This window comes from Dromiciops gliroides, chromosome 2 (genome assembly GCF_019393635.1).
Source record: "Dromiciops gliroides isolate mDroGli1 chromosome 2, mDroGli1.pri, whole genome shotgun sequence".
Classification (NCBI taxonomy): Eukaryota; Metazoa; Chordata; class Mammalia; order Microbiotheria; family Microbiotheriidae; genus Dromiciops; species Dromiciops gliroides.
The window spans coordinates 32,647,068-32,667,513 of NC_057862.1; positions in this window are offsets into that span (position 1 = coordinate 32,647,068).

Here is a 20,446-nt window from a genome sequence, read left to right on the forward strand (position 1 = left end):
GTCACTTAACCCCAAATGCCTCACTAAAAAACAACAACAACAACAAAAATAAACACATAATGGAAAGATCAAGGCAGGTGGTGCTGTGCTGCATTAGCAGCTATTCACAAAATGTCCCATCAAATGCAGGGTTCCAGGGCAAAGTTCCATTCAATTCAGTTCCATAAACATTTATTAAGCACCTACTCTGTGCCAGGCAATGGGCTAAGCACTGGGGAGACAAAAGACAGTCCCTGCCCTCAAGGAGGTTGCTGTCGTTTGTCCTTCACTCTCAAAGAGGACCATGACATCAGAGTGATGTCATGACCTGCACTGAATTGAATTAAGTGAGGGAGAGCTGTGCAAGGTCACCAACCTCACTCTCTCCTCCAGAGCCATTTGGGTCTAATGGCTAGATAGATAGATAGATAGATAGATAGATAGATAGATAGATAGATAGATAGATAGATAGATAGATGATAGGTAGATAGATGAGAGAGATAAAAGATAAATGATAGATAGATAGATAGATAGATAGATAGATAGATAGATAGATAGATAGATAGATAGATAGATACTCAAGGGGCTTACAATCTAATGGATTGTAAAGTGATTTCTAAATGAGAACCCAATCCTAGAGATGCATCTGTTCTTCACCCAGAGCCACATCCTTACCACCCACATTCTGTTTGTGTCTCAGAACATATTTACATTCTTTAATGCCACTACCAGCAATAACCATATTCCCAGATATAATACAAAAACGAAATAATCTTTGTCCTCAAGAGACTTGTTTTACTGGAGAAAACAACATATTCACATATAAATAAATGCAATATATACAGAAAAGAAATACAAAGTAATTTCTGGGTGGAAGCACTGACAACTGCAGGAATCAGGAAAAGATTCTTGTAGAATATAGCATTGACGTTAAGTCTTAAAGGTTGCTGGGGCCTCCAGGAAGTAGAAGAGAGGAGAGAGCTTTCCTCTCAGGAGAGAATCAGGTGAAATTCTAGTCAGGAGATAGAATGTCATATCAAGCAATGGTGAGTAGGTCAGCTTGACCAGCGGGGGAAGCCTGTGAGGGGGAGTCATGTATGATAAGCCTAGAAGGGTGGGTAGAAGCCAGACTGTAAAGACCTTTAAGTATCCAAAAAAGAGGAAGTTGTTTGTTTGATTTTGTTTTTAGAGGTAATAGGGAGCATTCAAAGCTCTGTGAGTGAGTGACATACATGGTCAGACCTCTGCTTAAAAGACAGCTAGGTGGTGCAATGGAGCTCAGAGTCAGGAAGACTTGAATTCAAATCTGGCCTCAGACACTATCTTGCATGCCCCTGAGCAAGTCACTTAACTTCTGTCAGCCTCAGTTTCCTCAACTATAAAATGGGAGCAACAATAGCACCTACCTTCGTGTTTAGGATCAAACAGAGATCATATTTGTAAAGTATTTAGCCTAGTATCTGGCATATAGTATGCTCTATATAAATGCTTCTTCCCTGGGGCAGCTAGGTGGCACAGTGGATAAAGCACTGGCCCTGGATTCAGGAAGACCTGAGTTCAAATCCAGCATCAGACACTTAACACTTACTAGCTGTGTGATCCTGGGCAAGTCACTTAACCCTCATTGCCCCACAGAAAAATAAATGCTTTTTCCCCTTCTAGTAATATCAATAGGGAAACTGTATGAAGGGTGAATTAGAGAGAGGGGAACCAGAGGAAAGATCAATTAAGAGCTATTACTATGGTCTTTGAAAGCTGTGATAAAGGCCTAATGATGGGGGCTCTATGAATGGAGAGAAGAGGGTGGATATGAGAGCTATGGAAGCAGAATCAAGAAGACTTGTCAATGGAATAAATGTAAGAGGTGAGGAAGAGTGAAGAGTTCTGACTGATCCATAGGTTACAAGCCTGGATGACTAGAAAAATGGTGGGGCTCCCAACAGAAATAGGGAATCTGGGCAGAGAGGGAAATAAAGAGGACAGATAATGAGTTGTTTGTGATATATTGAGTTAAAGATGCCTGTGCTGCATCCAGATAGAAATGTTCAGGAAGTGACTGGAAGTGCAAGACTTAATAGATGAGAACTGAGTCAATAGGACTTGGGTGTCTTCTGTTTTGAGACAATAGTTGAACCTGTGGGAGCTGATGAGATCATCAAAAGGGAGCATAGAAAAATCGATAAAGAGAAGAGACTTCAGAACAGAGCCCTGGGGTATATCTGCTCACAGAGGATAATGACTCCATCAAGGAGGCTGAGCAGGAAGACTAAGAGAGGTAAAAGGGAGGAAGAGTGTCATGAAACCCCAGGAGCAGAGAATATCAAGGATGAGAGACTGGTTAACAGTGTCAAATGCTGCTGAGGTCAAACAGAATAAGCACAAAGAAACAGCCACTCCATTTAGCTAAGAGACTTTTGCAACAAAGGTTACCTTGGAAAAGGCTAATGGTCCAACTGGAAGCCAGAATATAGGGTGTTAAAAGTGAGCGGGGTTGGGGGGCAGCTAGGTGGCACAGTGGATAAAGCATTGGCCCTGGATTCAGGAAAACCTGAGTTCAAATCCGGCCTCAGACACTTGACACTTACTAGCTGTTTGACCCTGGGCAAGTCACGTAAACCCTGTTGCCCTGCCAAAAGAAAAAAAGTGAGTGAGGGGTGGGGGCAGCTAGGTAGAGCAGTGGGATAAAGCACCGGCGCTAGATTCAGGAGGACCTGAGTTCAAATTTGGTCTCAAACAATTGACACTAGCTGTGCGACCCTGGGCAAGTCACTTAACCCTCATTGCCCCAGTGAAAAAATAGAAGCAACAAACGTAGACTTTTTTTTCCCTAGAAATTTGGCTATGAAAAGGGGTGATGATATAAGAATTGGCAGCTAGGTGGCGCAGTGGAGAGTCCCAGACCTGAAGTCAAAAAGACTCATCTCCCTGAGTTTAAATCCAGTCTCAAACACTTACTAGCTGTGTGACCCTGGGCAAGTCACTTAACCCTGTTTTGTCTCAGTTTCCTTATCTGTAAAATGAACTAGAAAAGGAAATGGCAAACCACTTCAGTATCTTTGAGAAAACCCCAAATGTAGTCACATAGAGTCGGATGCAACTGAAATAACTGAACAACATATAAGAACAATAACTTGAGGCAATAGTAGGATCAAATTATTTGACTTAGTAACTGAGTTCTGGTTACCTGAAGATTAAACAGAAATGCATTGGTGAGGATCTTACCCAAAGACCCAAGTTTGATTTCCTGCCTCAATAAGCATAGCATGGCAGGCATGACTGGATCTGTCTTCCATGAATCAGGTTCTTTGTAGAGCTACAAAGTTATCTTCTGACCAGCCTTGTAAAGCACTCTGTGAACCATTCAAAACAGCCTAAGACATTGCTATTATTATCGTCCGAAATTATAGATGGAGACAGAGGAGGAGACTGGGCTGAACATAGAATGACTCTACAAGAGACCCTGGGAGTTGTTTTATTTTTTAATATAAATTCCTAATATCAATTGGTTTTCTTGGGACTTGCTTTTCTTCTAAAAATAGAGTTGAAAGTGGGAGGGGAGACAGACATCTGATTAATTTAGGATTTCCATTTCCAATTTCTCAGTGAGTATATGTATAAATAATATTATATACATACATCTGATGTGTGAATATACACAGACATAGCTATGTATGTTTACATGTGGAAGGAGCATTGAGAGGACTTGGAGACCAAAGATTAGGGTCCAAGTCCCAGATTTTTGTGACATTGGATATGTCTCCATTCCAGGCTTTGGATTTCTCACATTTATTAATGAGGAGTTTTTAACCTTTCTGTGTCCTGGACTCCATTAGCAATCTTGGGAAGGTTCTGGACCCCTTCTCAGAATCATCTTGTTAGATGCATAAAATAACATGTATAGAATTACAGAGGAAACCAACTCTATTGAAATGTAATCATCAAAAAACTTTTTTTTTTTTGGTGAGGCAATTGGGGTTAAGTGACTTGCCCAGGGTCACACAGCTAGTAATTGTTAAGTGTCTGAGGTCAAATTTGAACTCAGGTCCTCCTGAATCCAGGGCTGGTGCTCTATCCATTGCACCACCTAGCTGCCCCATCAAAAAACATTTTAAAGCAATTCTGGGCCACTTGAAACCTATCCATGGACCCTGTAGGGACAGAGAGGTACATGGACCCCAGCTTAAGAACTCCTAGACTAGATAATATTTCCAATTCTAATGAGATTCGCTCTGGGAGGGTCTTGAAGGATATGACAGCAGCCCCTTCATTTTACATAAAAAGGAAACAAATCTAGAAAGGCTAATCACACATAAGTCAGCTGCAGAGCCAGGAGTTGAACCTAGGACTCCTTGGCTTCTAGGTCATTATACTTCTCACTCCATCAATCTAACACTCATCTTATGGGCTATGCATGCTATACATGCATATTGTGTATATTTGTCTCTGTGTATGTGTACATGCATTGTCTGGCTACTTTGTCCTGAATAGAATGTGCATTTGTATCTGGGCTGCTCTGAAGCTCATCTGTCATCTTCCCTTCTTCCCCTGTCCTTGCTGGCTGGTGTGTGCTTTGACAATTCCTGATTGCAGGCTTCAGACCCCTTGGGAACTTTCAATCGTAACCTCCCTTCAGGACACAATGACAGCATCATGCTGATTCTGGCCTGCAGCCGCACAGTTTAATAAGCAGCCTTGAGCTCTCTCTGAAGAGGAGAAATCTAACCTTTTCTCTGTGTGTGGGAGGGCAGATGGGAAGATAAACCTCTCATTGCAAAAAGACCAGCTTCGATTCAGGAGAGCAGCTCAGTTTGAAAGGGCTAAATGCTGGCACAGAGACCCCCTTGAAAGCTCAGGAGGATAAACAGAGAAGCAAAGAGGGTGGGTTGTCTTCAGTTTGTGGGCCACTAGGGACGGAGGAGAGGAAAACGACAAAGAGCAACAATCAGGGACAACCCAGAAATTGACACTTTCCCAAGGGGATTCCTGGGGGGCCCATCGAGGTGGACTTGACCACTAACTCAGGCCCATGGGGTTATCTGAGAAAAAAGTAAAAAATGTGGTCCTCCAGCTGCATTGTCAGTTCGGCCAAACATCTGGAGATTTGGGAACGTTCTAAGCATTAACTTGATTCATCCCTTTTCATCTGGATCAGCCACTCAATAAGTATTCTCTAAGCAACTCTTGTGTGTCAGCCACTCCATCAACAACCATTCATTACATGCTTATTATGTGCCAGGCTAAGCGCAAGAACAAAATCATGGATCCTGCCCTCAAGGGGCTTACCTTCTAATGGAGGGCGATCACATGCATATGCAGGATAGATGGTATAAATTAGAGGTCATCTCAAAATAGGAATTTGGAATTACAAAAGGTAGGATTTCAGCTGAATCTTGAAGGAAGTCAGGGAAACTTGGAGAGTCACGGAGAACATTCCAGGCATGGGCAAGAGCCACTACAAATCCATGGAGTCAGGAGATGGAACATCATGTGTGCATAACAACAAATACTTTGCTAGATCCTAAGAGCAAAGTGATCATTGATGATCAAGAGATAATAGACTCAGAGCTGGGAGAGACCATCTGGTCCTTAGCTTCTTAAACTGTGGCTTGTGATCCTATATGGGGATTCATAACTGAATGTGGGGGTCGCAAAAAATTTGGCACCAGTACAATAGACCTATTTTATATACGTATATTACCCAGGGTCATGGAAAAATTTCTTGGGCAAAAAGAGGTCTCCAGTGGAAAAAGTTTAAGAAGCCCTGGGCTGGTCCAACCCTCTCATTTTGCAGATGAGAAAACTGAGAGCCAGTAACTGACTCATCCAATGTCCTGTGGACAGCAAATAGAAGAGCAAATAATTACACTGCAGTTCTGTGACACTAAATCTAGTGCTCTTGCTACCTCCATAAGGGGAAAAACCAATTTCTGTGCTGGAAGAATTCATAATTCATCCAGGAAAGCAAGACTATCACTGATCAAAGAATCTTTTTTTTTTTTTTTAGTGAGGCAATTGGGGTTAAGTGACTTGCCCAGGGTCACACAGCTAGTAAGTGTTAAGTGTCTGAGGCTGGATTTGAACTCAGGTACTCCTGACTCCAGGGTCGGTGCTCTATTCACTGCGCCACCTAGCTGCCCCAAAGAATCTTAATGTTAGAAAAAGACTAGAAAAAGGACACCCTCTACACCATCTCTAACTAGTGGACATCAAGTCTCTGCCTGAAGACTTCCCCAATGATGGAGAACTAGAACAACAAATAGCATTTATCTGGTGTTTTAAGATTTGCAGAGAGGAGCAGCTAGGTGGCGCAGTGGATAAAGCACTAACCCTAGATTCAGGAGGACCTGAGTTCAAATCCAGCCTAAGACACTTGACACTAGCTGTGTGACCCTGGGCAAGTCACTTAATTCTCATTGCCCCCAAAATAAAATGCTTTGCAGAGCACTTGATATGTTCGCTCATTTGACCCTCACAGCAACCATGTGAGGTAGGTGCTATTATTATCCCCATTTTACAGATGAGGAAACTGAGGGCTGAGAGATGTTAAGTGACTTGCCCAGGGTCACACAACTAATAAGTGTCTGTGGCCAGGATTTGAACTCAGGTTTTTCTGACACCAAATCCAGCACTCTCCATTGTGCTACCTAGCTGCCTCTAAAACAGTCCCTTCCCCTTTCAGAGAAACATACAGAAAACAATCCTTAGATTGAATCTAATCAAGGGACTCCAACACAATTAATCATTAGATTTATGACACAGATGGTAAGTAGTCTAAGATCATCAGAACCAGAACTGGAAAAATTTTAGGGGTCATCTGGTCCAACCCCGCCCCTTTTGGGGGAGAGTGAGGAAATTGACCAAGGACACATGAGTAGTAATTAGCAGAGGCCAAATCTAAACCCACATCTTCTAATTCCAAATCCTCTTCAGAGAAAGGAGAGATCCCTAAGTAGTAAACGAAGAGGCTTCCTGGCAGAGAATAGACTGGACTTTCCTGGGGCCATCATTTTTTAGGCAGGTGGCACCGTCTCACTGCAGGCCTAGGAGAATACATTACCTTTGTACTGTACGTGCCCAGGGAGCAAATGTGACTGCCCTGCCTCTTCTGACAAGATGCTTTTATGAGCCTTGTTCCCCTGATCTGAATGCCCCCCACCATCTCAAGGGAACCAGCTGCCTCAGTGCCACCTTAATTACCAAGGATAGAGGACCACCTGGCTTGACAAACTATTCTGGGTGGGGTGGGGCTCGGAGAAGCCACCCTGTGTGTGACAGGAAAACAGGGCTTGAATTTCTAAGTGTGCCGATCAGCTCTGGGAAAGGTCAGAGAAATTGTGATTCTCTTCTAGTCTTAGCACCTTAAACCCAGAGTACCTTCCTTCCTCAAATCTTTGCAGGAATAGATGCCTCCTCGGGTCCTTGTGGATGACCCCTCTCAGAGAGCAGATCACTCCTCCCTTTGGCATTGATGTCATGCAGTAGGATGGGCTGGGGAAATCCCTCTTCCTTTGGGCTGCATTAACCAGAGTGTTCAAAGCTGTAATTAGGTATCAGACACTGAAAAGTTCCTGGGAGATTTATAGATGTCTGGATTTTCTAGTCATCCTTCCACCCCTTTCTTCCTCCCCAATATATGAGGTTATTGTTTGCCTAGGACCATATTCTGCATGATTTCAGATTCACCGCCACCACCACCAAAAAATAATCACGTATGTGGCAGGGTGTGTGCTTCTTAACCTTAGATAACAAAGCCAGGCATGGGCTCTCAACGCATGGCAATGGGGTATGAGCATGAAAGTATCCCTTGGGGCTTGTTTCTCACACCATCTTCTGAGCTGATGAATTTGTCGGAGAGAAATCAATCCGGGCTCAGCCATTTGGCACCCAGGAGAGAGTTCCCGAAAGCCCTTGGAACCCAGCAGGATATCAAGAGGCAGATGGTCAGGATTCAACAGAAGGAAATGGAGACCAAGGGGTACATTTGCCTGCACTTCCAAACTAAAACCTTGCCATGGGCAGCACAGAACACTCCCCGCCACCATCACCAAAAAAATACATCCAATACACAAATAGCCAGGTTAGCACAGAAGATAAATCAGGGCAATCACTTTGCCAGAGCATGGCTTTCAAAACTTACCTTTCTTTTGATGCTTCTTTAAAATGAGACAGAAAAGGTTTGGTGAAATGGAAAGAGTATTGGACTAATAATCACAAGGCTTCAGTTGGACAGCCAGATGTGATCATTACTAGCAGTGCATGTGACCTTGAGCAAGTCACCTCCCCTCTCTGGGCCTCCGAGGTTGCATGTATACAGCAGTTTCCTTCTCTGTAAAATAATGGGATGGAACAAGGTAATCTCAAGTCCGTCTGGCCACTAATGTTTGAAGATTCAGAGATTTGATCTGCAGAAGTGGAATTTTCTACATTTTTTCAGAAGCATATCAGTCATGTGAAGGAAGACCCATCTCTATATGCTTCTCAGAATAACTGAATTGTTCCAAAGTTGTGAGGGACCTCAGGGGCCAACTAGTGCAACCTAAAAATATATTTTAGGAAATTCATTCCACAACAGACCTAACAACCAGTCATCCAGCCTTTGCTCAAAAATACCAAAGAAAGGGGACCAACTACCTCCAAGGTAGCCCACCTTTGGAGAGCTCTGATTGTTTGGAAGCTGACATTTGCTCCCAGTTCTCCTTCCTAGGGTAAAACCAACAAGTCAAATCCCTCTTCTCTGTGACACTTAAGCTTTCAAATACTTAAAGACGTCATCCTTTTGTCTTCTCCTGTCTTGTTGTGGTTGTTGTTCGGTTATTTCAGTCATGTCCAACTCTTTGTGACTCCATTTAGGGTTTTCTCGGTCAAGACACTGGAGTGGTTTGCCATTTCCTTCTCCAGCTCATTTTACAGATGAGGAAACTGAGGCAAACAGGGTTACGTGACTTTTCCAGGGTCACCCAGCTAGGAAGTGTCTGAGGTCAGATTTGAACTCAGGTCTTCCTGACTCCAGGCCCAGCACTCTAACCACTGTGCCATCTAGTTGCCCTGTTAAACATCCCCATTTCTCTCATTGGACCCTCATGTGTCATTAACTCAAGTCTCACCATCCTAGTTTCCTTCCCCTGGTTATTGTCCAACTTGTCAGTGTCCTTGCTAAAATATGGCATCCATAGCTGAACCCTAGATTTCAGATGTGTTCTGAGATCACATTCACTTTCTCAACCACCTACACCTTTTTTTTTTTTCCATATGAGCTACTGTCTTAGATGAGAGAGGCTTTTTGGTAGGACCTCAAACTACCGGCTCACTGTGTCATTACCATCGGGGTGCAGCTGAGTTTTTGAGCCTAGGAGTAAAACTTTACATTGGCTCCTATCACATTTCATCCTATTCCACTAGAGCAGAGTTCCAGCTGGTCACACTCTTCAGGAGCCTGACGCAATCATCTAATGTGTGAGCTAGTCCTGCCCCTGCCCCCCCCCCCCAACAACTTTGTGTCATCTGCAGATTTGATAAGTATGCCAGCTATACCTACCCAAGTCACTGGAAAAATATTAAACACAGGACCAAAAACTGATCCCTAGGCCTTCCACTCCCTGACACCTTGCATTCATGACTACTTTTTGTGTCAGCTTACTCAACCAGTTTTCAGTTCTCCTAATTATAATCTCATCTGAATCACCTCTATTCATCTTTTCCACGAGAATATAGCTAGGACCCAATAATGAATTCCCTGAAGTGGTCACATGTCTATGAATTCCCGCTATTTGAAGTTATAATTATGTAAAATATGGTAATTGGTTCCAGCAAATGGAAATAGGGGGTGTGATTTTGAATAATGCGACCACTTCAAGGGATTCATTGTTTGCGCTAATCGGTACTTAGCTGTCGCATATGCTTCTCTTCGCTTAGTTGGATTCTATCTATAGAATTCCCCTGATCTGCCAGCCTGGTAACCCTGTGCAAAGGGAAAGGAATGACTCTCTCGTTGAGGCCAGGCTGCTTCTTTGTAGTCATCGCCTCCCTTTCTGGATGTTTGATCACCATCTCTTTGTTAGCGCATTCTCAAATTTTGCCCAAAATCAGTCAAGTCACTGGCCAAGAATTTGCAGTTTGTACTCTTGTCCCTTTTTAAAAAACAAAATCAGGATATTTGCTTGTCTCCAGTCCGGCAGATCACCTTCTCTCCATGCTCCATGGTCTTTTAAAGATCAATGACAGCAAACGCATCTGTCAGAGGAAAGAAGCAAGTGTTCTCTTTTTGTACTTGTATTTATCTTGGATGTCAACTCCTCGTTAGCCAGATTTGTCCTATTCTTTCCTATCCAAAATTTATTCTCCTTGGCAGAGAAAACAAAGGAAAATTATGAATTAAGTGACTCTACCTTCTCTCCACTGTCAATTATCATTATCCTATCCACCCCTCTCAGTGGTTCTCTCCCTTCTTTGATCATTCTCTTTTCCTCAATCAGCTTTTTTAAAAAATGTGTTTGTTCTTAGCTTTCCTCACCTGCTCCAGTTCATTGTGAGCTTCAGCCCTCCTGGTATTGTTCTTACAGGACCTAGTTACACTTTTGCGCTCATTCTGTTACCTACCCTTTCATCCATCTAACATGCTCATCTTTGAAAATCTAAGTAGGTTGGTGAGTTCATTGTGTCTCTATACAGTTCTCTTTACATAACTCCTGCTTGTTCTCTTCATGCCTACTGCCTCTTCGGAATTCCATTCTTAAGACATTCCCATCTTTCCTGGGCTAACTTTATTCAGAATTTTAGTCCAAGAGATTCTATTTACCCTTGCTCTCTCTTTTTCTATATATCTACTGTCTCTTGTCTGTCTGTCTCTGTCTCTCTACCTCTATCTCCTTCTCCTTTCCTTCTTCTTCTTCTTCTTCTTCTTCTTCTTCTTTTCTCTCTCTCTCTCTCTCTCTCTCTCTCTCTCTCTCTCTCTCTCTCTGGCACACACACACACACACACACACACACACACACACACACACAGACCAGGACCATCTTGGGTCTTAGTAAAATTTTAGAATGTCCATAGAACATCAGACATCAAACACTTTCCCAGGTTAACAAGGAAGGAAGCAAAGAAAACAAATGTCAGCAACAGCTGATCACCAGCTAGGACCATACTGAGAAGCCTATGCAGAAACTTTACACTAATGGAGGCTGAGGAAAAGTTCCTAGAGGAGAGAACTTTCATGTGGGAGCTAGACATCTTCATATAGGATGGCACACCCAAATCTGCCAGTGCTGTTATAGCTCTGATGCAAGATACAGTCAAAAGAGGTCTGTATAGGGTCTACTGCCAGGTTTGCCAGAAACTAGCTGTATAACATGGGGAGAGAGGGAACAAGCATTTATATAGCACTTACTATGTGCCAAGCTCTGTGCTAAGTGCTTTACAAACATCATCTCATTTGATCCTCATGACTACCTTGGGAGATAAGTGTTGTTATTATCCTGATTTTTACAGTTAAGGAAACTGAGGCAGGCAGCTATTGAGTGATTTGCCCAGGGTTACACAGCTCCTAAGAGTCAAGAGGCCAGATTTGAATTATGGTCTTCCTGACTCCAGACCTAATGCTCTATCTCCATCACACCATCTAGCTCACATTGCCACATTGGGCAAATCACTTCCTATCTTTTGGCTTTCATTTCTTCATCTGTAAGATGAGGCATAATGAAAGGAAAAGAGTGTTGGCTTTATTTTCCAGAAAAGTAACATGAAAGTAGCCTCTTTGGTTCTTCTAGAAATTCCCTGGCTAGGCAATAGCCAAGAATCTAATGACATTAAGTCACCTAGTGAAGGTGCCGCAAGAGTGGGTGTGGATAAAAAGCATTCTCAATCCATCACAAACATTTATCAAGAAACTACAGTGTACAAGGCCCTGAGCTAGGCACCAAGGGTGATGCAAAGATGAGTCCTTGTCTTCAAGGAGCTTGCAATCTCATAGAGATAGTGGCGGGGTGGGGCATGTGCACATAGAGAGCACACACACATGCACGCACGCACACACAAATTCCACTTCAAAACCAAATGATGTATGGTACAGATAGGAAATTATATAGGATTTCAAAGGCCAAAGTGATCTCTGTGTGCTTCTTTGGTCAGTGATGGCTGCCTGGAGAAGGGAGGCTGTGTACGTGGGCTATATCTATGTCTGAGAATGAATTGAATGGGTAGAGGGAAGGGCAGAATCTCTATAGCCTCACCTGTTTTCAACTAAAAAGATCCTTCACTAATTTGTGGCTGGTTGGATGAGCATCATCTGTAAGGGCCCTGCACCTAAGAAGCCAGGATACTGGGAGTCTGGACAGATAGGAACAAGGTCAGTCAGTCTACAAGGACAGGCTCTTCCCTTGGTGGGGTGGGGCGGTAATGTGTTTACAAAGCAGTTTCTGTGTGTTGCTGATTCTCAATGTAGCTCATTTTCAAACATAACCATTTCTGTACCATCTCAAGGGCCAGACTCCTTGGCTGATTGCCAAAAAGTGAAGCAGGCCAGTGATAACACCTTGGGGAAGATACTTGAAGGGAGAAAACAGACCTGCCCTTCAAAGGGAAGACCCTACAGTCCAACACCCACCCCACTAAGAATTTGTCTTGGTTGGGGAGCACAGTAGGATTTCAGAAGGAGGCTCATATCAGTGCCTGTTGGCTTGGAAGTTTGGGGATTCTTTTTCCCTTTGTGCCCTCCATCAAGAAGTCGGAGCTAGAAAAAGAAGATGACCCTCACTGTCTTGGGAGTCTTGTGTCCTTAACCTGCTAACACTTTCATCTGACTCTCTGGAAGCCAATGTAAATGTGCAGTGGTACATGCTAGGACTCCTAAGCCCTCCTGAATGATGGCCCTTCGCTGGACAACCCAATCTCTTGCCTAAAGGTGGCGGTAGTGGTTTCCTTTCTTTGCTCTTGGAGAGGAATTCCAGGATATAGCAGCCATGATCCCAGCTCTTTCCCTGCCTTCTAGCAGACAAACTCCCTTCAATTTTCTTGGATGATTCCATCATTAACCCTTTGGATGCCCAGGTTCTCCCAAATAAGATAAGCTAATTCACACCAGCCTTGAAAACCAGAAAACATTCTTCTTCTGGAAAAAAAAAAGGCTTGGAGTGAGTGGAAAAGTGGACCCTTGCAAAAGCTAGCACATCGAGGGAACGTTTGGTTGGTAACTGGGCCCTGAGCTCTGAATGGTGCTATTACCTCGATCACTTGAACCTGAACTTGAATGAGAGGAGACGGGGACAGTCATCCTCTCCATCTTTGCAAGAAGGTCACTGGCTAGCCCTATTCTCTTTGAACAGTGTTTCCTGAGACTTACCTGGAAATCAGTTATCTCACCTTGTTATTTCTCCCACTGAAATGTTATACCAATCATCCCATTGTTTTCTTTTTCCTCCCAGAATGATAAGTAACCCTCCATCACTTTTTATTTTTCTCACCTCAAGCCTTAACAACTTTCTTGTACCCTAAGGCCATAGAGGATTTTGCTCTCATTTTTAAAAATATTTGTTCCAGGGGAACTTTCTCCCCAGGATCATGCAAGAATTGGTAAGGTAGATCACAGGAGGTATGATTTATTTTAAATTGGTGATGGGTTTTGCAGTTATAGGAAAATTTTAAAAAGCTGGTATTCCCCACTTCCATCATTGGACACACTGGTCTGGGAGAATTAAAATGCTACACTTCTTGAGATGAGCTCTATTGTAATATTCACGGAACTACTCTTCAGAGAAGCACCACTGTGTATTTTGAGGTTGGTCTTATTCTAACAACACACTGTTCTCTCTAGACAAAGGAGATTCACTGTTGGTCTTTCATCAGCATGGCCTGCCCTCCACTGCTTCTCCAGAAGTGGGGGTGAGTGGCATTGACATACCCACAGCCTGGTCCTCTGCCCTTTATAACCAAGGCCAAACAAAACCATGTAACAGAACAAAACTAACCAACCTCTATAAGGATCAGGTCCATGAGCTTGAACTGATTAGCAGTGGGCTTTAACCAGTCCAGAAAGGGTCTTGCTAGAACCACAGCAGCAAGATCAGAACCAAGAAGACACTTATGTAAAATAACACAGAAGGTAATTTTCTGGCTAATCTTGGACTCTCCTGACATTTGATTCTTGCTTTAAACTGGCTAGTAAGCCTCTCCCTAAACTCTGGACAGTGGGACTAGGGACAAACCGAAGGCTGAGTAAGAATCCAAATTTGTGAAATATCTATGTGTAAAGTTCTGTATATACATTCACTAAGGATTGCATTCTTTTTCTCTGGAGCTCTGAGTTCATCATTTTTTTCCAAACCCTGACTAAAAATATCCTCTTTCCAAAATGTTCTTCTCTCCTTCCTCCCCTACCCAAGAGGTCCCTTGATCTGACTAACTCCCTAGTCACTAGTCTGGCTTTTCAGATTGGAGAGGAAGTTGGGGAAAGGGACAAGGATTGATGATCCAAGTAACATCGAAAGATGATTCTTATCAATTGGAGCTGGATTCTGGCTAATCAAGCACACATAAATATACACATATCCATGTATGTATACAGAGTATATATACACATATACACATAATGTATGTATGTAAGAAGCTTGAGATGTGTGCATATATGTGTTTGTGTATATGTATATATATGCATGGGTGTATATGTATATGAAAGGGTTGTGCTCCTCAGATTTAACCTCATTTTCAAGGTTATTTCAAGGTTGTTTTATAAAGATCTACAGTACAGCTTATTAGATTCTAAAAATATATTTTGAAGAATTTAATCAGGGTTGGTGAAAGGGTTAAATTATTTTCTCTCTTTTTTTTTATTTGTAAGAACTTTGTGTTAAGTATCTGAGCAGAACTGCAGGCAGTGTGCCTTTTTATGAAAACAAAACCTCTGAAACTGTATACATAGTTTGGAAATGTTACATTTTGGGTTTTTTGTTAATATTTTGATCAATTTTGAGACAAGAAATCTATTTATATATTTTGTTGCATTTTACCACCAACAGGTTTTTTTTATTTTTATTTTGGTAAGCAATGTGTTGAATGAGCATTTCAGGATTTCGTCCTGTCTCCTGAGAATAGTGAGGAGATTCTCTTGGAATACAGACATCACAGCCTCTGCTCACCCCAGATCTTTCCAAGACTCATGCTTGCTCACAGTCCCCACCATACCTCCATCCCCTGTTGTCTTCAATGAACACAGAAATACCCTGTACAATGGAAAAGTATTCGAGTACCCAGAGACTGGCCTTTCTCCTCAAAAATGTCGTCCCCAGAGGATACAAAGACCCCAGTTGGGCAGTGACCACAGTGACCATCTCTTCTCTGAGGCTAGCAAACAGGGGGAGGTCACAGACATCTGCCACTTTTAATGATGTATGTTGTTTAACCTGACACCATCTCACACAGCTCTAGACTCTCAGAACTGGAAGAGGCTTCAGAGGTCATCAAGCCCAACCCATCTCTGAACAAGAATCCCTTTGAAAACATCCTTGATGACAAGAGACCTCCAGTCAGGGAGAAATTCCTACCTCCTGCAACAGCCCATTTCACTTTAGAACAGCTAATGGCTCAGGCCATTGTCCCTTAGACCAAGCCAAAGTCTGTCCCTTGGCAATGTCTACCCATTGATTTTGCTTCTGCCCTCTGAGGCCAAGCAGAGCAAGTCTGATGCCTCTTCTATAAGGCAGCCATGTAAAGAATCCTGGATACTCTGGCCATATAAGATGGCTTCTTTGTGACCTCTCGCTGGCATACAAGCCCATCAGATGCATGGTGGTGCTTTTATCCACATTGCTCCAAACTCCATTCTGTTCCTTTTGCCTTATTTTTTCTATTTCCTATCCTTTATTATCATTTAATTGCTCTTTCCTTTGATTATTTTTCCTTTTTTAATATATCTTCACACACACACACACACACACACACACACACACACACTTTTTTGCCACTTGACTTCCCTCCCCTGACCTAGACCCTGGTCTTCTCTCCCTTTATCCCTATCACCATATCTCCCATCTCTAACCCTTGAACCCTGAGTACTTCTGGATTATTTTGCAAGCATCCTCACTGCCTCTTTATCCAGAGCCATGACCATGCAGATTCAAGGCCTCACCCTTGCAAATTGGCTGGACAGCTTTGTTTTCCTATTGGACATGCTTGGTGCTTTTCACAACCACATCAACATAGAGTCTTTCAACAGATGCACAGTTATCATATTATGTTTCCATGAGCTTGTTAAATATTTACTTGTTTTTATAAGTTTCTATCCAAGATCTGCCAAGTCATTGCTTCCATGACCTACCAGTGGGGAAAAAGACCTTTTTCTTTATGGCCTAGAGGGTTCTCCATCAGATTTTAAAGTCTGTGAATCATATATCGCTTCACATTCTAGATCTGAAATACACCGTGGGCATCCCTCCATAGTATAGTGAAAATACTGCTGAACTCAAGAGTGAGGAGACCACAGTTCTACTCCAAACTCACTGGATGATGTTAGGCAAGTCACTTCATCCACCTTGGACTCAGTATCCTCCACTATAGAAGGAAAGTGTCAGACCACATGACCTCTAAGGTCACTTCCAACTCTGTCTCAGATAAAGAAATGGAAGCTCAAGAAGAAATGCCTTGCTCAGATCCCCCAAATAGTCAATAGCACAGTCAGGAAACAAATCCAGGCCTCCCCCATCTAGGTCTAGTGTTCTTTCCACTCTCTCAAGAAAATGGTCAGGGTTGCCAACAGTCTTCATCCACTCCCTGATGAGCACCTCTAAGTCAGCTCCTGTTATCGATGCATAATGTGAACCTTCAGACACCTTGTTGTATCATCCAGTATTCTTCACAAGAACTATCTCATCACCCAGTGTTCAATGATACTTAGATTTCACCTTCTGAGCCACATAAAACAGAAGCCTTCTCTTCTAGACTTCTGAAATCAGTGTCAGAATATTCCAACTATTATTATTTGGTATTAATTACTATTAAAGTTATATAGATATCAAATGTTGCTTTAGGTGATGGGTGACTGCCACTGTGACTCCAAGATCACAGAACTGTAAAAACCCTCTTCAAAGGCCTCCACCTTATAGGCAGGTTCACAGGCTTTTATCATCACTCATCGGGGATGTTTTCTATGCTATTTTAATAGGAAAGCACCACCAAGAAAAAGGAGAAACTGTTTTCTTTCTTGTATGCTCTTCTTTCCCTAAATGATTTTTCAGTGTTTCCTACCAGTGCAATATAGGAGAATTCTTTATGGAAATGACGGTGTTTTTAGTGTCCAGTTTCCTCACCTCTTCCATTCTTATTTTTTCTTGTCATTTGGGTATATTTCAGGGTATGTGAGTGTATTTCCTTGATGAATTATGAAAAGTCTGTACCAAAAGTCTGGTTTTGCTTTCTCCCATCTCCCAGAGACAAGAGCCAAGTTCTCAGACAGTTGAAGCTTCACTAGCTCTTTGTGTTTGTCATGTAACCATTTACTTTTTATACCCTTGGATAAATCTTGACATTTTAAGTGCTGTGACTTTTTTAAACCGTTGTTATAATCATGGTCATTTTTGTCATTGTTCCTGTTACTATTCTGATCTTCCTTAATTTTGGTTACTTATTGATCTTTGTTACTGGTGTCCTGAGCTCCTTTTGACTCACTTTGACACTTTTAAAGATTCTCCTACTTATATATTTGGAAGAAGGAGAACATTGTGAGCCATGAGCTCTTACATGTACATATGTTTATATACACACAGATAGTTTTGTTTGGATCTGTGATCGTATATGTGTGTATGTACTTGAAATTACAGATATACACATACATAGCTAGGAATGTCTGTATATATTCATATACATGCACATATGTAAATATGTATATACATAAGTTTTACTTCAAAGATCCATTATTTATTAGTACAGGCGTTTTGTCCACTGATCCAATTGCAATATGAACATTTTAAGGAGTTGTCACATTTTTTTTAAAGTTCATCCCCTTGTGGCCAGCCTTTGGGTCATGAGTCCTTCTAACCTTGGGCCAGTCCTCAGAAAACATCTAGCACAACTTAAGGCTGGTACCTGAAACCTTCCCAGGTAGGTTGGAAGTTCCAGAGTTCATGTTCTACCAACCCCCTGTGCAAGAGCCCAGGCTCACCTCCACATCATGACTGCAAATAACAATTAATTCTTTACATAACAAAGCATGGGAGGAGACCATTAGTGGACAATGAACCTGTACATACATCAATAAATAGCTATAGATAGGTATTAAGTTTGCTGTGTTTTAAATGTAGTTTTCATTCACATCATAAGGTGCTGCTGCTGCTACAAAGTATTTCCCTCCCTCCTGGATCACTTTCTAGCTCTGGTTTCAGACTTTAGTGTTGCCAATCCTAGTTTTCCAAACCTGTGTCCACATTGTGGCAAGAAGAGTCAGTTCCTGGGGCAGCTGGGTGGCACAGTGGATAGAGCACCAGCCCTGGATTCAGGAGGACCTGAGTTCAAATCTGGCCTCAGACAACACTTACTAGCTGTGTGACCCCAGGCAAGTCATTTAACCCCAATTGTCCTGCAAAAAAAAGAAGAAGAAGAGTCAGTTCCTTATGAGTCATCCTGTCCTGCCCTTTCCAAGCTGAACCTGAATGGCAGAGTAGATGTTCTGAAGGGCCACAAAGGACCAGGTGGCTTAGTCTCCCCATGAATCTAACCATCTCTCTTCTGACCACATTGAGAATGCACTTTGCTCCAGAGCAGGGTTCTTTTCTTTTCCTTTCCTGGACCCTTTGGGAAGTGTCTGGTGAAGTCTGCAGATCCCTTCTCAGACTAACATTTAGATGTATTAAACATTAATCTTAACAACATTTTAAATACATTAAACATTAACATTAAATCACATTTATTTCAAATGCAATAAAACAAAACACATGGGGTTAAGATTAAAAAGGAAACCAATTATGCTGAATTAACAGATAGGAAAATAATTTTAAAATATTCCCAGACCCCATGTTAAGATCTCCAGTTCTAGAATAGGGGGTACATACAGATGGGGATAGGAAGAAACAGTTATAGAGAATGGACATCATGAGGCTCAAAGCCAACCCCATTTCACTCTTTGAAATGTCTTACTCAACGGCTCTGGTCCTTGACACAGAAAAGACTGTTGTATATAATCCTAGTTGAGATTGGCCAATGGTAGGACAGGCCTGGCTAGCTAATGAGTCTTCACTAAGCACCAGTGAACCACTGAGATAGGAAGCCACACCTTCCCAGCATATCCCTGCCAAAGTCAAAGGAAGGTACTTGTGGTATAATGTAAAGAGACCTGCAATGGGAGTCAGAGACTTGAAATCTGGTGCTATCTCAAACACTAATTAGTCCTATGATCCTGGGAAAGCCGTTAACTCCCTGGACCTCAGATTCCTTTTGTCTAAGGGAATTGTACTCCCTAACAGAGAGGGAAGGTCAGCATCTTGTTTTTGTTGTTTCTCCTTCATTCTCAAAGAGGACCATGACATCAAGGTCATGTCATGACTTGAACTGAATTGGATCTAAGTGAAGGAGAACTCTCTCCTCCAGAGCCATCTGGGTCCAGTGGCAAGATATACATCATTAGAGATAGCCCTGGATGTTTGAGCCAGTTGGGATTAAGTGACTTGCCCAAGGTCACACAACTAGTCAGTGTTTGAGGTGAGATTTGAACTCAGGTTCTCCCAACTTCAGGGCCAGTGCTCTATCCACTGCACCACCTAGCTGCTCTGGGAGGGTCAGCATAGCATATAACTGTAGACAGAATGCTTTGAAGTCAGAGGATTCAGCATATTTTGCCTCTTCCTGTCTGCATCCTTGAGCAAGTGATTTCACCTCAATTGCAAAATGAGGAAGATGGGCTAAATGTTCTCAAAGGCTTCTTCTAGTAGTAAGTCTAGGATACCGTGATCTGGAGAGCCTCTTCCAACTCTTGGGCTCTCCTAATTCACTGCCAGGGTGTACTGATTTTTCCCTGAAACTAGCTCCGTGACACTTGATCCAGCTCCTCCCTGAGCTTAAAGGGACCTCAGAGAACAGCTAGTCTGACCCCTCATTTTAAAGGTGATGGATCTGAGGCTCAGAGGGGGAAAGGACTCATTACCCAGCTAGGAAATGAATGAGCCAAGACATGAACCCAGCTTTTAGCCTGCTCTCAGGTCTCCAGTGCTCTTTACACTATGGTCCTCAATGTTATTACTGTATACACATGGAGATTCTAACTCCTGAAACTGACTGGCATAGTGGCCATTTCATTTGGGGGGGGACAACATTACTAAAAACCCATTGCCCTCTTGGGCTATGTACAAGAGTGTGTTGGAGCCTGCCTCAGGCGCTGATTGTCAGAATTTTTAGTGTGTGCATTTATACCTCAAAAAGCAGGAAACACTACAAAATAAGGGTTTGGTTGACTGTTTTACTGATTGTTTAGACTTAAAGTGATGGAGAACCAGGTAA